The sequence below is a fragment of the Macaca mulatta genome, chromosome 5 (assembly GCF_049350105.2).
Source record: "Macaca mulatta isolate MMU2019108-1 chromosome 5, T2T-MMU8v2.0, whole genome shotgun sequence".
Taxonomy (NCBI): Eukaryota; Metazoa; Chordata; class Mammalia; order Primates; family Cercopithecidae; genus Macaca; species Macaca mulatta.
The window spans coordinates 76,022,916-76,046,163 of NC_133410.1; the positions used below are offsets into that span (position 1 = coordinate 76,022,916).

General features: G+C 39.0%; 1 long non-coding RNA gene across 1 annotated transcript in view; it reads right to left on the minus strand.

Annotated features, from left to right (window-relative positions):
- Positions 1-23,248, minus strand: part of LOC144340914 (uncharacterized) — a 38,760-nt gene that overhangs the window by 2,572 nt on the left and 12,940 nt on the right. The gene's annotated exons all lie outside the window — the stretch shown is intronic.

Consider the following 23,248-nt stretch of genomic DNA (forward strand, 5'->3'; position numbering starts at 1 on the left):
TTCAAACGTTTAGATAAGTTGCATGTTTTAGTTAAGACTCCATCACAGTATTAGGATATTCTCAATATGAGCTCAAAAAGGTTTGCAGAGACTTAGAGTTAATAGCACTATCAAGACTTGACAGGACAAATCACCTGCCTCCATGTCCATCCACTGCTTACCAACAAGGGGAATTACTACAGCACAGAGAGAATCTTGATGCTATGCCTTTCCAGCCTCTGCTTTGAGAAATGCAGACTAGGAAGCAAGGATCAAGCCTGCTCAGAAACACAAGCCGAGGTATTATCCTAGCAACTCCCTAAAGCAATTGTACAACATTGTTTGCCTAAGCCTTAAGTGCTGATGCCTGGCAATGAACAATGCAAAGTTCAAAGGTTTGCTCATTACCATAATGGGATATAAGCCTTTACTGTTGGCTGTAGAATAATGAAGATAATTCTTGTGGATTGTTCCTTCAATCTGTGTTTATTTAGGTTAAATACGTGTGTTGAGTAGCATTTTTTCTTTTTCTCACTCTCTTTTTAAACATTTTTTTTGAATTTTTTTCTGTGATTAATTTTAAGATAATATTCAACAATAATTAAGATAATATTTAAAATATCTTAAAATTAATTTTAAGATAATTTTAAGATAATTTTCATAAGGGGCAGAAGGTTATGAATTGAGGTCCCCCCACAAGCCAGCACAAAACATCTAATCCTTTACCTTTCCATGGTCAATAAATAGCACATTACATTAGTATTTCTGTATTTGCCAATAATGAGAAACTTGTTAGCCTGACAAAGCCAGATTTAATTAAAACACACACACACAACAAATATGTTCATAATAGTAAAAAACATTGGCAGGAAACAAATGAGAACATATTGGAAAAAACAGAACATTTCTTTACCCTACGTGAGAACTTGAGCTCTAGCAGTGGTAATAAACTCACAAGGCAAAATAAAATAAGGGTTTTCATCAATGCAGTTTTAAGGTTAATTTTTAAAGATAAATTTTCTTACCTCTTCTTGACATGCCCTGATACACTTAGACCTTAAGTCAAAACCCTATAAAGAAATTGATTTTTTAAGTCATTCTTGCCAAATACTCATTCTAGAGGTGCACATTCCAAAAGTGCTAATGCCTCTGGTTTGGGACAACTGACCTAAAGAGAGAAATTGGGGGATTTAATCGCAGTGTTCCTTGTGCCTTGGAATGTTTGGAGCCACTGTCAGCTCATAGGTCCTTCCTGTGCTGACAGCAAGGAGTCTGTTCAGAAACTGTTACCCACAAGTCTACAATGAAATAAGGAATTTGAGCACTAATCTAAAAGACTTCTTCTAATAATTCCCAGAGTTGGGGATTGAAGAATAAAAGGAGCAAAGATACAGTCTGCCTTCCACCTTACTCCTGAAGACTCCTGCAAGATGCTGGGGAACCATTATAGTGGTCACACCTTCCTGAGTACCTTTATCCTAACCTGCCCAGGTTTATCTGATTCAATGGAGATATGAAGAATCTTTGTGTAATGGCCAAGTAACTCTCAAAAGAGGGATGGTCCAGAAGAAACAGTGGTTGTAACTTTCCTTCAGATTCACCTTTGCTTTGTGCCCTGAGGAAGAGGGCTTGCAGTCCCTGACTTACAGGGATATTTACCATCTCTTAGCTACTTTTTCATCTCAAGCATTCCCTCCCTTCATCAAGCTAGGTTGGTGATCTTACTCCCTCCCATGGTGCCATGGTTTGAATGTTTGTTCCCTCCAAAACTCATGTTGAAACTTAATCCCCAATGGAACAGAGTTGGGTGCCGTCTAATAAGTGGTGTTTAGGTTATGAGGACTCCATCCTAATGCATGGATTTAATGTCACTATAAGGAGGGCTTCTAAGAGTGGGTTTGCTCTCTTCTGTTCCTCTGCCAGGTGAGGAAAATCATTCCTTTTCTCCAGAGGATGCAGCATTCAAGGCACCATCTTGAAAGTGGAAACCAAGCCCTCACCAGACACCAAATATGCTGGCACCTGGATCATGTACCTCTCATCCTCCAGAACTGTAAGAAATAAATTTCTATTTTAATGTTTATAAATTATCCAGTCTGTGGTATTCTGTTATAGCAGCACAAAATGAACTAACACACTTGGGAAACTGCACTACCCCCCTGGAAAAAGGAGAATTCTTGGTAGCTTCTCGTGAGGCTTCAACACTAAAGTCCCCAGGCTTTATTGAGGTGTTAATTGAGATGCTCAGTTGCAAACACAGAAAAGGAGGGAGAAGGGAAAAGGTGAAATCTGGTGCCAAGAGCAAAAGCAAAGATATTTCCACAATTCTGTTTCCTCCCCTCTCAGGGAGAACTTTAACTGGCTTTCTCATTACTTTATCTAATAAACAAATACATGCCAAGGTAACCAAGAATTTTTCCCTGAGGATAATCAAATCTAATTGTTTGTGAAGAAAAGGCATTTCTTCTATCAACATGTCTTGAGGTGCTGTCCTTTATGCAACAAGAATCTTGGTATTTCAGGACTAGATGTTTTTGGCCCTTCCCTGAGCCACCATAGTAATTGAGACTAGCTCTTTCTTTGCTATCTAGGAGAGATGTTATCAATTCTAATAAGATCTTTTTTTATTACAAATTTTTCTCACCAGTATCATAAACATGAGGGAGGGTATTTCTTCCTGCCACTAATGCAAAATGCCCTGCTTGATTATGCAGATAAAAACAAAGAAGAAAGAGACTCCAACTTATAAGACATTTGCTCTCTAGTAGTACTATATTGGCTACCTGTTGATTCAAAATAAGTTGCCCCAAAATGTAGTCATATAATACAACAAATATTTATTATAATTGTACAATTTCTGTAGGTCAGGATCTGGCTACATGTTAGCTGACTGCCTCTGTATCAAGGTCTCTCATGAGGTAGCATTCAAGCTGTCAAAAGGCTGAAGTCTCATCTGAAAGCTCAATTAGGGTGAATCTACTTCCTCACTCACTCACCATGATCCTTGCCACATGAACCTCTCTATGTGACAACTTCCTTTCTCCAGAGCAAAAAATCCAAAAGAAAGTAAAAGTGAGTGCTCAATACAGGAGCTACAACATTTTTGTTAGCTAATGTCAGAAGTGACATCCCAAAACCTCTGTCATATACTGTTCTTTAGACTAGATCAATAAATCCAGCCCACATTTAAGGAGAGAGGATTGCAGTAAGTATACTAGGTGTAACAATAGAAGATGGGGATCACTGGGGGATGTCCTTGAGATTACCTACTACAAAGACACAATAAGACATGCAAAAACAACTAAGCAAATTATCTTGCATGATAAATACAAGTTTTAAGGAGGGAGAAATCATTCCTGCTGGAAAAATGAGAGAAGGTTTCAGCCTCATGAGATAGGTTTTAAACTGAGTCTTAATAAATGGGCAGCACTGTGATAAATAGTGGTGATTGGAGGGCGTTTTAAGCTTGGGAAAAGACATGAGCAAAGATAATGAGACAAGAGAATGTAGAATGCTTAGGGAATGACACTTAATTTGATTAACATGTGGGTCTAAGGAAATAAATGGTGGTCTTGATTCGTTCATTCTGTTTTTATAGGTATAAGATGAGCTCCTTGCAATAAAAAGCAACAACATGATGGAAGAAAGTTGAACTCAGAACCCAGTGACATCTGAGCTCAAATTCCAGCTTCTCCACTTAACTACTTTTGTCTCCATAGACAGATTATACAAATTCCCTGACCTTCCTTATCTGAGAAATTGTGAGAGTTCTGCCTTGCAGGGTGGGTGTGAGAATTAAAAGCATGGGACATACCTAGCATAGCCCTTGGCATATAGTGAACATTCATTTGTCACCTCCCTCTTAAAGAAAATAATTATCTTTTATTCTCTGTATCCCTTTTATTATCTCCCACACAATAGTACCTCAATAAACTTTTGTTAAATAAATAAATAGCTCCACTTCTCAGTCAAGTGGTGAGTTTCATCACTATATTGTTCTTCTTTGGGCTTCCATTTCCTGCTAAAATAACAATGCATATTTTATCTACCTGACCAAGAAGGAGTGGGTGTTAATTAGATTAATGAGTGATATTCAAATAAGTGACCTGTATAAATTTGTGCTATCATTTGCTCATGCTGAAAAATGCTAGATAGTAATTTTTTAAATTTAATTTTATTTTAAGTTCCAGGGTACACATGCAGGATGTGCAGGTTTGTTACATAGGTAAATGTGTGTCCTAGTGGTTTGCTGCACCTATCGACCTGTCACCTAAGTATTAAGCCCAGCATGCATTAGCTATTTTTCCTGATGCTCTCCCTCCTCCCACCACCCTCCCAACAGGCCCCAGTGAATGCTGTTCCCCTCCCTGTGTATATGTATTCTCATTGTTCAGCTCCCACTTATGAGTAAGAACATGTGGTGTTTGGTTTTCTGTTCCTGCTTTAGTTTTCTGAGAGTAACAGCTTCCAGCTCCATCCATGTCCCTGCAAAGGACATGATCTCATCCTTTTGTATGGTTGCATAGTATTCCATGATGTATATGTACCACATTTTCTTTAGTAAGAAGTGCCCTTTGCCCTCTGACAGGATTCTGAAACCTCCCAGCCATGTGCAACAGTAAGTCCAATTAAACCTCTTTTTCTTCCCAGTCTCAGGTATGTCTTTATCAGCAGCATGAATACAGACTAATACACATGCTGAGCTTCTTTTCATATGTTTCTTGGATGCATAAATGTCTTCTTTTGAGAAGTGTCTGTTCATTTCCTTTGCCCACTTTTTAATGGAGTTGTTTGCTATTTTCTTGTAAATTTGTTTAAATTCCTCATAGATTCCAGATAGTAGAACTTTGCCAGATAAATGGGTTGCAAAAATGTTCTCCCATTCTGTAGGTTATCTCTTCTACCTGATGATAGTTTCTTTTGCTGTGCAGAAGCTCTTTAGTTTAATTAGATCCCATTTGTCAATTTTTGCTTTCATTGCAATTGCTTTTGATGTCTTGGTCATGAAATTTTTGCCCATGCCTATGTCCTGAATGGTACATGTATCTCCATTTTATTTTTGTCAGGTTTGTCAAAAATTGGGTGGTAGTAGATGTGTAGTCTTATTTCTGTGTTTTCTATTCTGTTCCATTGGTCTATGTGTCTGTTTTTGTACCAGTACCATGCTGTTTTGGTTATTGTAGACTTGTAGTATAGTTTGCAGTCAGATAGTGTGATGCCTCCAGCTTTGTTCTTTTTGCTTAGGATTATCTTGGCTATATGTGCTATTTTTTGGTTCCACGTAAATTTTAAAATAGTTTTTTCTAATTCCGTAAAGAGTGTCAATGGTTTTTTTATGGGAAAAGCATTAAAGCATTACTTTGGGCAGTGTGGCCATTCTCACGATATTGAGTCTTCCTATCATAAGCATGGTATGTTTTCCATTTGTTTGTGTCCTCTCTGATTTCCTCGAACAGTGGTTTGCAGTTCTCCTTGAGAAGGTCCTTCACTCCTCTTGTTAGTTTTATTCCTAGGTATTTTGTTCCCTTTGTAGGAATTGTGAATGGGAGTTCATTAATGATTTGGCTATCTGCTTGTCTGTTTTTGGTGCATAGGCATGCTTATGGTTTTTGCACATTGATTTTGTATCCTGAGACTTTGCTGAAATTGTTTATCAGCTTAAGAAGCTTTGGGGCTGAGGCAATAGATGTAGAATCAGATCATCTGCAAACAAAGTCAATTTGACTTCCACTGTTCCTATTCGAATACTCGTTGTTTCTTTCTCTTGCCTGATTGCCCTGGTCAGAACTTCCAATACTATGTTGAATAGGAGTGGTGAGAGAAGACATCCTTGTCTTGTGCCAGTTTTCAAAGGGAATGCTTTCAGCTTTTGCCTGTTCACTATGATATTGGCTATGGGTTTGTCATAAAAGGCTCTTATTATTTTGAGGCCTGTTCCTTCAATAGGCAGGTAGTAATTAAGTAGATTCCTAGGACAGCTCATTTACTCTTTATGTATATATTAATACTCTCATTCAGTCATCAGGTAGATTACAAAAATAAAAGTAATCCTTCAAGATTTCCCAAATGATATATAAGTCAGCAGTAAGCAAAAAGGAATATCAATAAAGGTAAGGAGAGGTAGCGCACAAATATACAGCCCACAGGATCCCACATTATTAGGAACATTCCAGTTATTGAAATGTCTTGTATTGTACCTAATTTTTATCACTTCTCTGTTCTCTTCCTCTTACATCATTCATTGTTTTTTCTTCCATTTTCAGCCTTTTCTTCCTCTTCTATGTCACTTTGCTTACACATTGTTTTCTTCTTTCTCAAAGCTCCTCCTGATGTGGTTTGGCTCTGTGCCCCACCAAAATCTCATCATGAAGTATACTCCCATAATTCCCACGTGTTGTGGGAGGGACCCATTGGGAGATAATTTGAATCGTGGGAGCAATTCCTCCCATACTGTTCTCGTGGTAGTGGATAAGTCTCACAAGATCAGATGGTTTTATCAGGGGTTTCCACTTTTGCATCTTCCTCATTTTCTCTTGCCACCACCATAAAAGAAGTACCTTTCACCTCCTGCCATGATTCTGAGGCCTCCCCAGCCATGTGGAACTGTAAGTTCAATTAAACCTCCTTTTCTTCCCAGTCTCAGGTATGTCTTTATCAGTACCATGAAAATGGACTAGTACACCTCCCTTTCTCATAAAAACCTATTGCTTCTATTCTGCTTACACTCAGCCTAATATTATCCTTGCTATCAGCAGAAGGGACAAAAAGTGATTATTTTTTCAAATCAATTAAAGACAATAAGGATATTGGCTAACCTATATCTAACATTTACTGCATGGCCAATCCAAGTCAGGTAAATTCTTACCTGATATACTTACTGCCTACTAATAAAAGAATGAAAACTCGCAAAACCTGGGTACTGTCCCAAAATATCCACCAATCTCTTGACTTCTGGGACCACTTTGAATGAGGAATTGTCTGAAACTTTGTCTTGTACCCAGAAAAAGTCCACTTTGTCAAAGTAAACAGGAACTCTGTAAAAATCATCTGAGATGCTGAGAGTTATTTGAAGCAGGAGGCACCATTATTTATAATTATCAAGTTTTTAAAAATTGTCTTGGGTCCTAAGAAAGCAAGACAGTCAGACTATCAATCATGAGAATTTTGCTCTGGCACTACCACCTGAAGAGTGTTTCTGCAAAAGTACTTGGTTACAGATGGAGAAGATGTGATAGGGATTTTGTCTATTCACCAAAATACTTTGTCTTTTTCTGGAACATAGCTAACTAAATTTCTCACCTTCTATTGAAAACATTACTTTTTGGGGGGAAAAAACAGCTTCATTGAGGTATACTTGACATACAAAAATATTTAATTGTACAATTTGATGAGCTTGGACACATGAATATATTCATGAAACCACCACCCCAATCAAGTTAATAGATACATCCATCTCTCCCACATTTTCTTTATGTTCCTTTGTGGTTTGAGTGTTTTTGTTATTTTTTTGTTTGTATTTTGTGTTTTTATATAGCAAGAACACTTAATGTGAGACATATTCTCTCAATAAATGTCAGTCAATAGATAATGGATATGATAATGTGATATACACATATAGTGTCATATTATTCAATCTTTAAAAAGTAAAACCATCCTGCCATTTGTGACAACATAAATAATATTGCATTAAGTGAAATAAACCAGTCAAATATGAGCAAATATAGTTTGATTCCACTTATATGAGGTACCTAAATAATCAAACGCATAAAAGCAAAGAATAGATCTACGGTTACCAGGGGTTGAGATGAGGGAGAAAAGGGGACTTATTGTTCAATTCCTATAAAGTTACAGTTATGCAAGACGACTTAGTTCTTTTTCTGGAACACAGCTAACTAAATTTCCAGTCAAACTTTTCCAGTCAAAACCAGTCTGTGAAAACTGAAATAAGTACCTACTTCTTCACATGCACAGATATCAATGCATAACCACAAGGATCAAGAACAATCAGAGTAGGATGACATCACCAAATGAATGCAATATTTGCTACTGACTGACAATAAAGAAATAAAGATGTATAGACTGCTTAACAAAGAATCAAAATAACTTTATAAGGAAGCTTGATGAACTTCAAGAAAATACAGAGAAACAATTTGATGATGTGAGGAAAACAATAAGTGACTTACATTTTGATGGAGATATTTAAATATTTTTCAAAAAATCAAACTGAAAATATAGAGCTGAAAATACAATGAATGAAATAAACAGTGCAACAGAGAGCATCAACAATAGAACTGATCAGACAGAAGAAAAATCTGTGACCTAAAAGACATTTATTTTAAAATATACAATCTTAGGAGAAAAAAAGAATAAAAAGAAATGAAGAAAGCTTATGAGATTTATGAGTCAGTATCAAAAGAGCAAATTTTTAAGTCATAGGAATTTAAGAAAGGGAAGAAACAAATAAAGGGTTAGACAGCTTATTTATAGAAATAGTAGCAGAAAACTTTTCAAACTTGGAGAAAGAAGTAAATATCCAGGTACAGGTAGGTCAAAAGTCTTTAATTAGATTCAATCAATACACGAAGACATATTGTAATCAAACTGTCAAAAATTAAAGACAAAGAGAGGATACTGAAAGCAGCAAAACAAAAGAAGCAAATAGCTCATAAGAAGTTCTAATACAGCTTGCAGCAAGCTTCTTAGCAGAAACTTTACAGGCCAGGATAAAGTGTGATGATGTATTCAATATTATGAAGGATTTGAAAAAAAACTGGCAACCAAGAACAGTGTACTTATAAGGCTGTTCTTCAGAAATGAAAGACAGATGAAGACTTTCCCAGACAAACAAAAGCTGAGGGAGTTCATTACCAATTGACCTGTCTTGCAAGAAATGCTCAAGAGAGTTCTTCAAGCTGAAAGAAAAGGATACTAATAAGTAATACAAAAAGATCTGAAAGTATAAACTCACTGGTAAAAGTAAACAGTCAATCAAATGCCAAAAAACACCTAAAACTGTAATGGTGGTATGTAAATTCCTTGTATCTTTAGTTTGAAAGTTAAAAAACAAAGCCATAAAAAATAATAATAATACCTACAAGAATTTCTTAAGGGTTATTCAATATAAAAGGATGTAAATTTTGAAAATGTGAGTGGGAAATGGTGTCAAAGTATAGAGCTTTTTTGTGTGTGATCAAAGTTATGTTTGTGTCAGCTTAAAATATCCTATTACATCTATAAGATAGTTCTTGTAACTCTCATGATAACCAAAAGCAAAAGCATAATAGATAGGCAAAAACATTAAAATCAAAGAAACAAAACATACCACTAGAGAATATCACTTAGCCAAAAAATAATACAGTCAAAGAGGAAGAAAGAAGCAAAGATCTACTAAACAATTAGAACACAATTGACGAAATTGTGGTAAGTTCTTACTTATCAAAAATTACTTTGAACATAATGGATTAAAATCTCCAACTAAAACACAGAATAGCTGATGAGTTGAAAAAAAGGACACAATTATATGCTGCTTACAAGAGACAAGAGACTTACCTTCCCCTATAAGAACACATACAAACTGAAAGTGAAGAGATGGAAAAAGATGTTCCATGCATATGAGAACCAAAAGAGAGCAAATGTAGCTATACTTACATGAGATAAAATAAACTTTAAGTCAAAACTGTAAAAAGAAGGTCATTATATAATGATAAGAAGAGTCAATTTGGCAAGAGGATATAACAATTATAAATATATATGCACCTGACATGACATCTGAGTTTCTAAACTCACAATGCAAATATTTATAGATCTAAAGAAAAAATATAGACTGCAATACAATAATAGCAAAAAATTTCAACTCCCCACTTTCAGCAATGTGCAGATCGTCCAGATGGAAAATCCATAAGAAAACGTTGGAATAAATTACATTCTAGATCAAATGGACCTAACATACATACACAGAATATTCCATCCAACATCAGCAGAATATATATTGTTCTCAAGTGCATACAGAACATTCTCCAGGATAGATTATATGTTAAGCCAAAAAAAACCTTAACAAATTTAAGAAGATTGAAATTATATCAAGTATTTTTTCAGAACACAATAATATAAAACTAGAATTAAATAACAGGAGGAACTTCAGAAAATTATCCAATATGTGGAAATTAAACAGCACACCCTCTGAACAACCAATGGGTCAATAAAAAAAATTAAAAGAGAAAAGAAAAAACTTCTTGAGACAAACAAAAATGGAAACACAACGTACCAAAACCTATGAGATACAACAACAATAGTACTAAGCGAAAAGTTTATAGCCATAAATGCCTACATAATAAAGAAGAAAAATCTCAAATAAACAATTTAATGTTGTATTTCAAGGAGCTAGGAAAACAAAAACAAATGAAACCCAAACTTAAGGAGGAAGAAAAATAATAAAGATTAGAATGGAAATAAATAAAATTGAAACTAGAAAAACAATTTTTATTTGTTTTTTTGTTTTTTTTTTTTTTTGAGACGGAGTCTCGCTCTGTCGCCCAGGCTGGAGTGCAGTGGCCGGATCTCAGCTCACTGCAAGCTCCGCCTCCTGGGTTCACGCCATTCTCCTGCCTCAGCCTCCCGAGTAGCTGGGACTACAGGTGCCCGCCACCTCGCCCGGCTAGTTTTTTGTATTTTTTTTAGTAGAGACGGGGTTTCACCATGTTAGCCGGGATGGTCTCGATCTCCTGACCTCGTGATCTGCCCGTCTCGGCCTCCCAAAGTGCTGGGATTACAGGCTTGAGCCACCGCGCCCGGCCTAGAAAAACAATTTTTAAAATCAACAAACCTAAGAATTGTTTTTTAGAAAAGAAACACAATCAACAAACCTTTTAGCTAGGCTGAGAAATAAAGAGAGAAAACTCAAATAAATAAAATCATAAATAAAAAGTAGATATTACAATTGGCACAATAGAAATACAAAGGATCATAAGAGACTATTATGAAAAAGTATATATCAACAAATGAGATAACTTATAAGAAATAGATACATTCTGAAGCACACAAAAAATCAAGACTGAGTTATGAAAAAGTGAAAAACCTTAACACACCAATACCAAGTAAAGCAATTAAATCAGTAATCAAAACTCTCCCATCAAAGAAAAGCCTAGGACCTGGTGGCTTCACTGATGAATTCTATCAAATTTAATGAAGAACGGATACTAATTATTCTCAAACTCTTCCAAAAAACTGAAGAGGAAAAACTATGTCCATGTTTATTTTACAAGAACAGCATAACCCTGATACCAAAGCCAAAGACACTACAAAAAAACTACAGACCAATATCCCTGATGAATATAGCTGCAATAATCCTCAATAAAGTGTTAGCAAACCAAATTTAACATAATATTAAAAATATCATTTACCATCATCAATTGAGATTCATCCCAGGGATGCAAGGATGGTTCAACACATGTAAATCAATAAATGTGATACATTATATTAACAGAATGACGGATAAAACCAAATTAATATCTCAATACCTGCAGAAAAAGCATTTGACAAAATTCTGGTCAGGCACAGTGGCTCACACCTGTAATCCCAGCACTTTGGGGGGCCGAGGCAGGCAGATTACCTGAAGTCAGGAGTTCAAGACCAACCTGGCCAATATGGTGAAACCCCATCTCTGCTAAAAATACAAAATATTAGCTGGGCATGGTAGTGGGCTCCTATAATCCCAGCTACTCAAGAGGCTGAGGCAGAAGAATCACTTGAACCTGAGAGGTGGAGGTTGCAGTGAGCCAAGATCAAGCCACTGCACTCCAGCCTGGTGACAGAGCGAGACTCCGTCTCAAGAAAAAATTTGACAAAATTCAACTTTCTTTCATGATTAAAAATCTCTCAGCAAATTAGGTATAGAAATAATGTACCTCGGCCGGGCGCGGTGGCTCAAGCCTGTAATCCCAGCACTTTGGGAGGCCGAGACGGGCGGATCACGAGGTCAGGAGATCGAGACCATCCTGGCTAACACGGTGAAACCCCGTCTCTACTAAAAAATACAAAAAACTAGCCGGGCGAGGTGGCGGGCGCCTGTAGTCCCAGCTACTCGGGAGGCTGAGGCAGGAGAATGGTCTAAACCCGGGAGGCAGAGCTTGCAGTGAGCTGAGATCCGGCCACTGCACCCCAGCCTGGGTGACAGAGCAAGACTCTGTCTCAAAAAAAAAAAAAAAAAAAAAAAGAAATAATGTACCTCAACAGAATAAAGGTCATATATGACAAACCCACAGCTAATATCATACTCAATGGAGAAGAGTGGGAAGATTTTTCTCTAAGATCTGGAAAAAGACCAAGATGCCCATTCTTGTTACTAGTACCCAAAGTATAGTACTAGAAGTCCTAGCCAATGCAATTAGGCAAGAGGAAAAAATAAAAGCCATCCAAATTGAAAAAGTAAATTGGATGAAATTAAACTATATCTGTTTGTAGATGGCATATTCTTATGTAAAGAAAACCTTAAAGACTTTAGAACTAATAAATAAATTCAGTAAAGTTGCAGGATACAAAATTAACATACAAAAAGCAGTGGCATTTCTATGCATTAATAGCAAGCTATCTGAAAAAGAAATCAAGAAAACAATCCCATTTATAACAGTTAAAAGAATAGTTAGGAATAAAGTTATCCAAGAAGGTGAAAGATCTGTACACTGAAAATTACAAAACATTAATGAAAAAATCGAGGAAGACACAAATAAATGGAAAGATGTCCTGTGTTTGTGGATTGAAAAAAATAGTATTAATATTGTTAATGTTCATTCTACCCAAGCAGGGGGGCAGAGAGTGAGGATGATTAATGCACACAAAAATGTAGTTAGACTAAATAAGATCTAGTATTTGATAGCACAAGAGGGCAACTACAGTCAACAATAATTTATTGCACACTTTAAAATAATTAAGAGTATAATCAGATTGTATGAAACACAAAGAAAGGATAAATGCTTGAGGTTTTGGGTAACCCATTTACCCTGATGTGCTTATTACACATTGTATGCCTGTATCAAACTATCTCATGTATCCTATAAATAATACACCTACTATGTATATACAAAAATTAATAATTAAAGAAGTTTTTAAATTAAAAAAAGTTCGTACTACCCAAAGTGATCTGCAGATTCAATGCAATCCCTATAGAAATACCAATGATGTTAATCACATAAATAGAAAAAACAATCCTAAAATTCCTATGGAAAAACCAAAGATCCAAAATAGCCAAAGCAATCTTGAGAAAAAGAACAAAGCTAGAGACATCACACAATCTGACTTCAAAATACACCATAAACTGTATTAACCAGAAAGCATGGTACTGGCATAAAAACAGATGCGTTGATCAATGGAACCAACAGCCCAGAAATAAATTCATGCATTTATAGCTAATTGATTGTGATTATTCATAAAAGCCAAGATATGGAATCAACCTAAATGTTCATCAATAAATGAACTGATAAAGAAAATGTGATATATATATACATAATGGAATACTATTCAGCCTTTAAAAAGAAGAAAATCTTGTCATTTGCAGCAACATGGATGAATCTGGAGGACATTATGTAAAGTGAAATAGGCTGGACACAGGAAAACAAATATCACACTTGCGTGTGGGAGCTAAAAAAGTTGATCTCATATAAAGAGAGAGTAGACTGGTGGTTACAAGCTGTGGTGGTTATGAGTTGAAGGAGGAATTGAAAATATGTTTTGTCAAAGGATCCAACTTTCAGTTAAGCCGGAAGAGTGTGTTCAAGAGATCTACTGCATAACATGGTGACTGTAGTTAATAATATATTGTAGTCTTGAAAAATGCAAGAGTGGTTATAAAGCATTCTCTCCACAAAAATTACTGTGTGAGATAATGCATGTGTTAATTACCTAGAGTTAGTCATTCTACAATGTATGTATACTTCAAAACATCATGTTGTACATGGTAAATACATACAATTTTATCTGTCAATGTAAAAAAATACTACTACATTTTTTTTAAACTTAAAAAAATAAAAATTGCCATCAGAATCAGCCCTCATTGGACTCACAGTCTACTGGATCTAAACCATGAAATATTTTTGCCTACACTCTGTCCAACTCACCTTTAAGAACTACAATAATTTAACTGCAAATTCCCATCAATCTCTATTGCCTTCCAAAATCATCAGTAGTATCCCCTTCTCTCAGATCTCTTACCCATTCCAGCACTGGTACAGCCCTCTCCGTTGCTGCCCCAGGAAGCTGGTGAGGAAGGCACCTGTGAGAATGAGACTTCTTGGCCTCTACTGGTCATACGCAGCAACTGCCTGAAAAGTATAGCATCCTGGAAGCCCTACAGCCTCCTTACCTCATCCCATTAACCCTTCAGGGTCCTCCACTGCCCCAAAAGAAGACTGATATTTTGCAGAGTATGATAAACTTTGCAGAGTATGGACAGACTCTGGAAACACTGTGACATAATCTTGCTCTTCACAGTTCTGCATCCTTTTCCCATTTTCTCTCTTACATATTTCCCTCCTGTTACTCTTTCTTTTATGTTTAATTACTTCAATTTTTGCATATTTCTGTCTATGTCTTGGGCTTGCTGCTGAAGTTCCTCTCAGCACTGCTTAAAGACACAAATTCAGTTTTATCTATGAGTAGACTGAGCCTAAGGCACATTATTTCAAGCATTCCAGGAAACAAGACACCCAAATTCTACATTCCTCTATTACCAAAATTATTTTCCAAAATGTCCATAATGACTTACAATGCTTTACTTTATTCAGTAAAGATGTATTGAACCTCTACCATGCAACAGGCACAGTTCTAGGCATTGGGGATAGAACAGCAAACAAAACATTAAAATATGGGGCAAATATTTTTATTCCACAATTAGGGCTTCCTTTGAATGCAAATATTGCTGAGAGGTAACACAGATTTACATAAACATTGAATTATTCATGCATATCATCAATTTTTTTGTGAAAGTCATGCATCAGTAGGCAGACAGGGGGAACTATTTAAGGAGCAGCTCTAGCCCTTTTGACTCTCCTGTGGTCAAATCACAAAAGTTATTATGACAACATAATTTTTTAGAAAGAACACGCACATTGCAGCTACAAATACAGGGGTTTAAAGATAACTCCATTTACTTGCAAACTCTGTGACCTAGAGTAAGATAACTAACTTCTCCGAATCTCTGTGTTTTCCTCTGGAGAAATAGAGGAATCAATATCAATTTATCAGGATTATAGAGCAAGATTGCATGTGTAAGCCCCTAGAGCATGATTGTGCCCAGTCAGGCCTCAGTAAACATGAGCTTCCTTGTCATTCCCAAAGCATCCTGGTTTATGGCCAGAGACCAGTGAGCTAGGGTGACTCTAATAACACCTGCACATAATGGCTGAAATTGCTTTAATAAGGGATAGAGACTTTGACTTCACAATTAGAGGTGTTTCCATAATTAACAAAATTGCCACCCCTAGTTTGCGATCTGATTATACCTACTCCTTTTGCATGCCCAGCCTGCCCTGGCAACTCATGAGACCAAACACAGGAGGTGAGGCTCCCTCTGAGCCCTAGAAACTGTTCGGGGTATTGGTCCTTTCTTCAACGAATGAAGGCCAGGCCAAGGAGTGCATGAAGTCGAGCATTGTCAGACCTCACACAATGTAGGGAGGGAGAAAGCAGGCATTAAGGGCAAGAAGACAGACACTTACTTAGTGTTATTTCTCCCCCTTTGATGTCAGTTTGTGTCATTTTATTTACTGCCTCTAGGGAATCAATTAAAACAGTGCTAATTTATGGGTCTTAATGAACAAGGTATTATGCAAACTGTAAGCATGGCAGCCTTCTTGAATTGGAGAACATTCAAAAGCACAATCACCTGATGTGACATTCTCCCTCCCAGATTCCAAAACAGCATAGGAATAAACATTATGAATACAATTGTGTGTGTCTGTGTGTGTGCGCGCACGTGCACGTGTAGGATGCATGCTGCATGTATAACAGTCTACACTTCTTCTCACACCTACTTCTCTCCTCTCTAAGAACCCAGGCAGAATGTTTGCTAAAAAATACAAAGTTCATCTGCATAATACACAGTGGTGTTTTGCTGTACATGTCACTTCTTGGACTAACAGAGAAATGTATCCCTTAATTGTCCACTCATGTAATTGGTACTTTCGAATCCCTGCGATTAGATAGACACCATCCCAGGCTCCAGAAATGTTAAGGTGAAGAAAGTACAGTCTGCTACTTTAGAATCACAGGCAGTTGGAGGGGGAAGACATCTAAATGACTGTAGCGCCTTATTATACCATAGAGGAAAGATGCTCTGGGGAGTGTGGAATGGAGTAGAAGTCAGGACAAGCTTCACTGAATCACTTACAAAGAAAATATCCCCTCCCTCTCCTGTGTTGATCAGCCTGTGGTTCCCCGAGAGCCCTCCCTCCTCAGTCAGCACCGTGAAACTCTGGACTGAATTCCATTTCCTGCCTGGACAGAGAGCCCTGGCAGGATTTGTGCATGAGGACTTTTTGTCAGTGGACTCCTCTGGCCTGAAAAGAGGGAGTAATCCTCGGCTGACATGCTCATGGCCAGTGGACCTGGTCACAGCCAAGTCCCATTCACCAGGATCCAAGCCTCCTGCCTGCCACCCAAACAGTTGGCCATCTGTGGCACTCAGTTGAATTTGAAGCTGAACCTTCCAAGGGCAGGCTAAATCACAGCCACTGCCCAGATAGAAAAACGAAGCCAGCCCTACAGAGCATAACCATTTCATGATTTCAGTTGATTTTCAGCCAAGCATCCTCGTGTTTACCTGTGCTTATCTCACTGCTGTCACTGTCATAATATGTAGCTTGTAAAGCTCATCTTTACTTGCAGAGGCAATGTGGTGCTGGGTGGCTATTAGCCCAGGATCTGAAAACAGATTTCCAGGTTTGAATCCTAGTTCCACCACTTGCTTATTATGTTCCGTAAGAAAAGTCATCCACTGTGTGCTTCAGTTTGCTCATCTATGAAGTGGACATAATAATAGCTCATTCCTGATAGGCTTCAGTGTAAACGGTAGAACAATATGTATTTAGGCAGCAGCAAGGGCAGACACGGCACCCTGGAGTGTTTCCCGTCACAGTCTCAGCCAGCCCTGCCTGCTCTGCTCCTCTTTTCTGGAATTTTAGCTCTCATGGCTTCTGCTTCTCTTCCATCATCATAACTTTCACCTCCATGTTTACATCCAATGTCATCTTCTTTCTTCTCTTCTTTCTTGGTGGCATATGTGAGCTATGATGGGAAAATAAGAGGCATATTCCTCAAAATGTCAGGATTCCAAACCAAGGGACAGATTTGTATTTACAAGGTTAACCTGATGAAACTTAAGCATAGCAGACATGTTCCATGGAAATGTTTGCCAGTGGATAAAGGAGCAGTGGAAAATGCTTTTGAAATTAAAGCTTTGTCCAGCCAGTTCATATATGGGTCATAACTTCCTCTCCTTGCTGTTGGGAGTTTATAATGAAGTATAGTTTAGTACATCTCAGGACAGTTTCCTTGGCATATATGGTAATTTCTCTAGTCCACAACTTACAGTTCTGTTTACTAAGATTCTGGGTCACATCCAACTTGCGAGAACTTTGCATCCATCTCCTTGAACCCGGCCTTGGGGTGCAAAGAGACAAACTCCTGGTCATCTTACTCCTCACTCCTTACTTATCTGTCTCCTGCTCCAAACTATGTGGTGCCAGATGGCAAAACCATGCCTTATGAATATCCATATCCCCAGAACCAAGTCTAGTGCTGGCATGTAGTAGACACACCATCAGTATTTGTTTAATAAATTGATTTGAAGGTAAGGTCTTTGTTCTTGGAAGCATTTCAGTAGTCCCCACAGGCAGATGAGGATGGGCAGTTTTGTTTCTGATGAGGAACCAATAACACAATGTGCATGGTGACTGACGGCACACAAGTCAATGGCACACAGCTAGCAAATCGGGGTGGTCCTGCTGGAAGGGGAGGCTAATAATGCCAATGCTTACTGCCATCTGTTGCATTAAATCCATTTTCCCTCTCAAGACAGAACATCTTGGAGAAACTAAGGCAGCACAACATTCTTATACTTTCTTAAAGGTAAACTTTCCTCTCTGCTCATAGAAAGGGAGTTTGCGGCTGACTATGGGGATAACAGAACATGGTGCTTAGAGACAGGCAGGAGAGCCAAACTTCCTGGGTTCCAAGCTCAGTCCAGCTCTGCCAATCACTAGTTACATGACCAGGAGCAAAGTGTTTAACCTCTCTGTGTCTCAGTTTCTTGATCTTAAAAAACAAGGCTTATAATATTACCTCCCTCAAAGGAGTGTTGAGAGGTGAGAATTGAATAAAGTAACATGAGTACAGCACGTAGGGCATGCTTGGCTTGCGATGTGCTGTGTCGGTGTTTATTTAGTAACAGTATTATCCAAGTATGATGTTGGATGGAAGTCTTGTAGGATGAGAATAAGGGGAAATGCCAAGAGGGAAAACCAACTAATGAAGAATGTTCCTGTATTTCTGGCCACCGTGGGCCAGGCCTGGCTGGGAGCAGTAATTATTGTAATTAAAAGCAAGTTTCAGTGTCTCAGAGACCCAAGTAGGATGGAGCCGCTTGTCATAGGTTTTGCCTTGTGAGAAGGCAACGTTGTAATAGGCCATAAAATTGCTCTAACCTTCCGTTCCTAAGTTGTCACATGCTGCCGGATCGATGCCTCCCTGGCACCTGCTGTTGCTAGTAATTTCGGCGCGCTTTCAGCAGCACCTCTCTGCTGCTGCACCCATGCCAAGAACAGCTCAAGGGACTGATAAAGAGACCTAAGTGCTAGGGCCACACAACCCAGGTTGACAAGAGGGCAGGGGGAGGAGAGACTGGGGGCAGCAGGGAAAGGGAAGTGAGAGCGATGAAAGCAAGGAAGCCAGTGGCTGTGGGAGTGCCCCATCTTGTTTTCATATCCTTCTGACCCCAGAAAGAAAAATGACAGTGGAAAGCTTGCTAATAGCAACAGGACACAGAGCCAATCTTTTCTTTTCTCTACTTTCCAGGAGACCTAGGTGACACCACAGCCTATTTGTGTTCTCTGTGCTCCCTGGTATTTGGCCTACAGGTCTCTGCATTTTCTCTCCAACCTTTTAAAGCATAATAACTGACCAGGCCTTTCTGAAGCATGTGTTGGAGACAAAGAACACAGGAATATGTCATTTTCTATAAAGGCCAGAAAGGGTGTTGTGACCAGCGAAGTGCTAAAATGACATTTGCACTTAGGTGACAAACAAGCCCATTCCATTCCAGGTAAAGACCAGAGCTTTTGCCAGCAACAATAAAACACAAGAAAGTAAAGGCTGCCCTCGTCAGGGTGCTCTGGGAATGACAACTGCTGCTTCGGAAGGCAGCAAGTTGCACTCTGGAGGCAGACCTTGGATGAAAGATCAGGAATGAAAAGCCACATCTGCTTTCAGGTGGACGCTGCCTAAGGTCTTGTCCTTGAGCAATATTCTTCCAGGCACCAGTACATTAGGAAAGAAGCAACGAATCAGGAGAGAGTCTTGTTTAAGCTGCCCCCTCACATTAACAAAGCCTTTGAAATATGACTTTAAATAAACTGAACTTGAGAAACAAGATTTCTAACACTACAAGAATCTGTGAATAGGTGCATTAGACTGTTACAAACTGTTAGCTGAATCCAGTGCATTTTCAGACGAGGGAGACAAGCAGCCATTCTCCACACAGCTAAAGAAGAAAAAATAAAAAAGTGGCAGTTGAGAGGCGTAAGAACACTCCTGGCTCCATCACAAGATTTGCTGCCTGAAATTGGGCAAGGTACTTGCCCGCTGTTGGACTCAATTTCTTCATCCGTAAAATGAGGTGCCTTGGCTAAAGGATGCCTGAGATTCCTTCCAGCCACGACATGCTATGATCCATGACCTTCATTTTGTACTCTCAGCCAGCAGTATAAGTGCTCCAAAAGAAATAAATGGAGCAAAGAAAAGAATAAAATAAAATAAGAATGTCACGCCAGCCCATCCGTTTTCTACAACCTGCGGGCTCACCCCATTTGAGGGTCCTTGGAGTTAGGGTGAAAGGGTCTACAGTCCTGCCTCACACTTCTAATTGCTGGTGTGATTCTCTTTAATTTGACATACTGAAGTCATGGAATCTTTTTGCATTTTCTTACTCAACAGATAACAGAAATGTGATTGTTAGCAGAAGACAAGCTTTTATTTTTTAAGAAAGATCCTCTACTAAAAGGGTTTAAAATCTTACAGCTCAGGGCTTAATCACAAAGTTCCCTAGAAATAAAGCTCTCAGATGAAAGCTTTTTACACACACACACACACAGACACACACACAGACTCCATCTGAAATTCAGTGCTAAAAGCAATCACAATTAAACGTAGAACAAAGAGCCCTTACAATGAGCTGCAGTCAGTGACAAGCCAGCAGAATCTTTGGGGCATTTCTAATTGGGGAGGAGGAAAATCCATAACTGCAATAAGCCACTATCAATGGATAAGCTCATGAGCTACAGAAGGATGATTTAGAAGTTGTCCTTTTGAAGTCTGTTTCCTTACCTGGGCCCCACACAACGCCCTTCTCTCCCTCACACTCATCTCTAATGTGTGTGAAATACTTATTTTTAAAAAGCCAAGTTTTCTTATTTTAATCTGCCAGCCCATAATACGGTTCAGTCGACCCTAAGGCTGTTTTCTTGGCTTTTGCTCTGAGGAGTTGCCAGGAAGGAGAATTACAGCTCCAGACTAGTTCTGCTTTACAAAAAAATTGAGGCAGCGGCTGGGCACAGTGGCTCACGCCTGTAATCCCAGCACTCTGGGAGCTGAGGCGGGTTGATCACCTGAGGTCAGGAGTTTAAGACCAACCTGGCCAACATGGCTAAACCCTGTCTCTACTAAAAGTACAAGTATTAGCCAGGTGTGGTGGTGGGCACCTGTAATCCCAGCTACTCAAGAGGCTAAAGCAGGAGAATCACTTGAACCTGGGAGGCAGAGGTTGCAGTGGGATGACATTGGCCATTGCATTCCAGCCTGGGCAACAAGAGCAAAATCCCATCTTAGGAAAAAAAAAAAAATTGAGGCAGCAACCTGGATTCTGGGCAATTAAGATACCAGGTCAAGTGATTTTTATGAGTCAGATCTGCCAGCTGTGTAAAACCAACATTCTCCTGCCCTTAGAAAGGCAGATGGCAGCAGGAAATATTCGACAGCAGCTTGCTCCTGGGGCCCAGCAGACCTCTCTTGCTTCCCTGCACCGGCCGGCTGCAGGAGGACCACAAGAACGGTCCCACCCAGTTCTGGAGGTGCCTTCACCAAGATGGAGCCCACTGTGAACCACAAGCTGAGCATTGTGCCACTCAGAGTGTCAGCGTGAAGCCTCTCACAACTCTTTCTCAGTTCTTCTCTTTACTCTTCTCTTGGAGACACAACAGAAAAATAAACCCCGAAAGTATAGTAATCAGAAACATTGGGTGTTAGAGTTGCTGTTCTAGCCCCGTCGGTTCTGGATCTAACCAAATAAGGGAACACTTTAGAAGAGGTTTACTCTCTTACAGAGTACATGACACTCAACTCACCCCACACTGAAGCTGGACCCCACATTTCCCTGACTATACTAAAAATTTCACAGTATAAAAAAGATTTTCCTATGTAGTAGGACAAAGCTGTCAGAACCGAAACTGATGCTCTTTCTGTTAGGGAAAAAAAAGGTAGAAGGAGGAAGGAGAGAGAAAGAGGGTGGTTTGTGTGAAGATGAGGTGTTACGTAGTCCAGGAAAATTGGTGTTTGGAGGCACAGAGGTGCTTTGCTGGGGACACACAGGAGGCGGGGCCAGCACGCAGAGGTGGACAGCGACAACGCACAGGGTCTGCAAGAGCAGAGAGTAGGTAAGAATGAACACATCCAGCTCAAGATCATCAGCACCAATGCTCAGGAAGCTTGAAAAAAAAGTCACACATTCAACCTCAAAAGCTAGTTGGTGAAGGATCTGTTCAAATCTATTGACCATTTTTTACCCGGTTGTTTTTTCCTTTTTTTTTTTTTTTTTTTAAGATGGAGTCTCGCTCTATCCCCAGACGAGTGCAGTGGTACAATCTCAGCTCACTGCAACCTCCGCCTCCTGGGTTCAAGTGATTCTCCTGTCTCAGCCTCCCAAGTAGCTGGGACTACGGGTGCCCGCCACCACGCCTGGCTAATTTTTTGTATTTTTAGTATAGACAGGGTTTTACTGTGTTACCCAGATTGGTCTCGATCTCTTAACCTCATGATCCGCCCACCTCGGCCTCCCAAAGTGCTGGGATTACAGGTGTGAGTCACCACTCCCATCCTCTTATTGACTTTTGAGAGTGCTATATGTATTCTACATGTAAGTCCTGGTAAGATATGTATTTCACAAATATATTTTCCCAGTCTGGTTTGTCTTTTCATTTTCTTGACAGTGTCTTTCAAAGGGTCAGAGTTCCTAAGTTTGTGGAAGTCTAATTCACCAATTTTTCTTGTTTAGGGTCCATGCTGCTTACGTCCTATCTACGAATGCTTTGTTTAACCCACCATTACAAACATGTTCTCTTGGGTTTTCTTCTCAAATTTTTACAGTTTTAGGTTTTACCTTTTGGTCTATAAAACATTTTGGGTTAATTTGTTGTATATGGTGTTAGGTATAGGTCTGGGTTCATTCTTTTAGACCAATGTCCAATGCTCTCCACAACACTTGTTGAGAAAACTATCCTTTCTTTATTGAATTACTATGGTACCTTGTAGGAAATCAATTGTCCATGTATGAGTAGACTATTTCTGGACTCTCTTCTGTTCCATTAATCTACATGCCTATTTTTTCACCAGTGCCACAGATGTCTCACCATAGAAAAAATGTGAATGCCAAATAAGCACATGAAAATATGCCCAACATCATTTCTCATTAGGGAAATACAAATTAAATCCACAATGAGATTCCACTATACACCTGTTAGCATGGATAACATAAAAAATGTTGAGGCCAGGCACGGTGGCTCACGCCTATAATCCTAGCACTTTGGGAGTCTGATCACGAGGTCAGAAGATCGAGACCATCCTGGCTAACACAGTGAAACCCCATCTCTACTAAAAATACAAAAAATTAGCCAGGCGTGGTGGTGGGTGCTTGTAGTCCCAGCTACTCAGGAGGCTGAGGCAGAAGAATGGTGTGAACCTGGGAGGCGGAGCTTGCAGTGAGCTGAAATGGCCCACAGCAGTCCAGCATGGG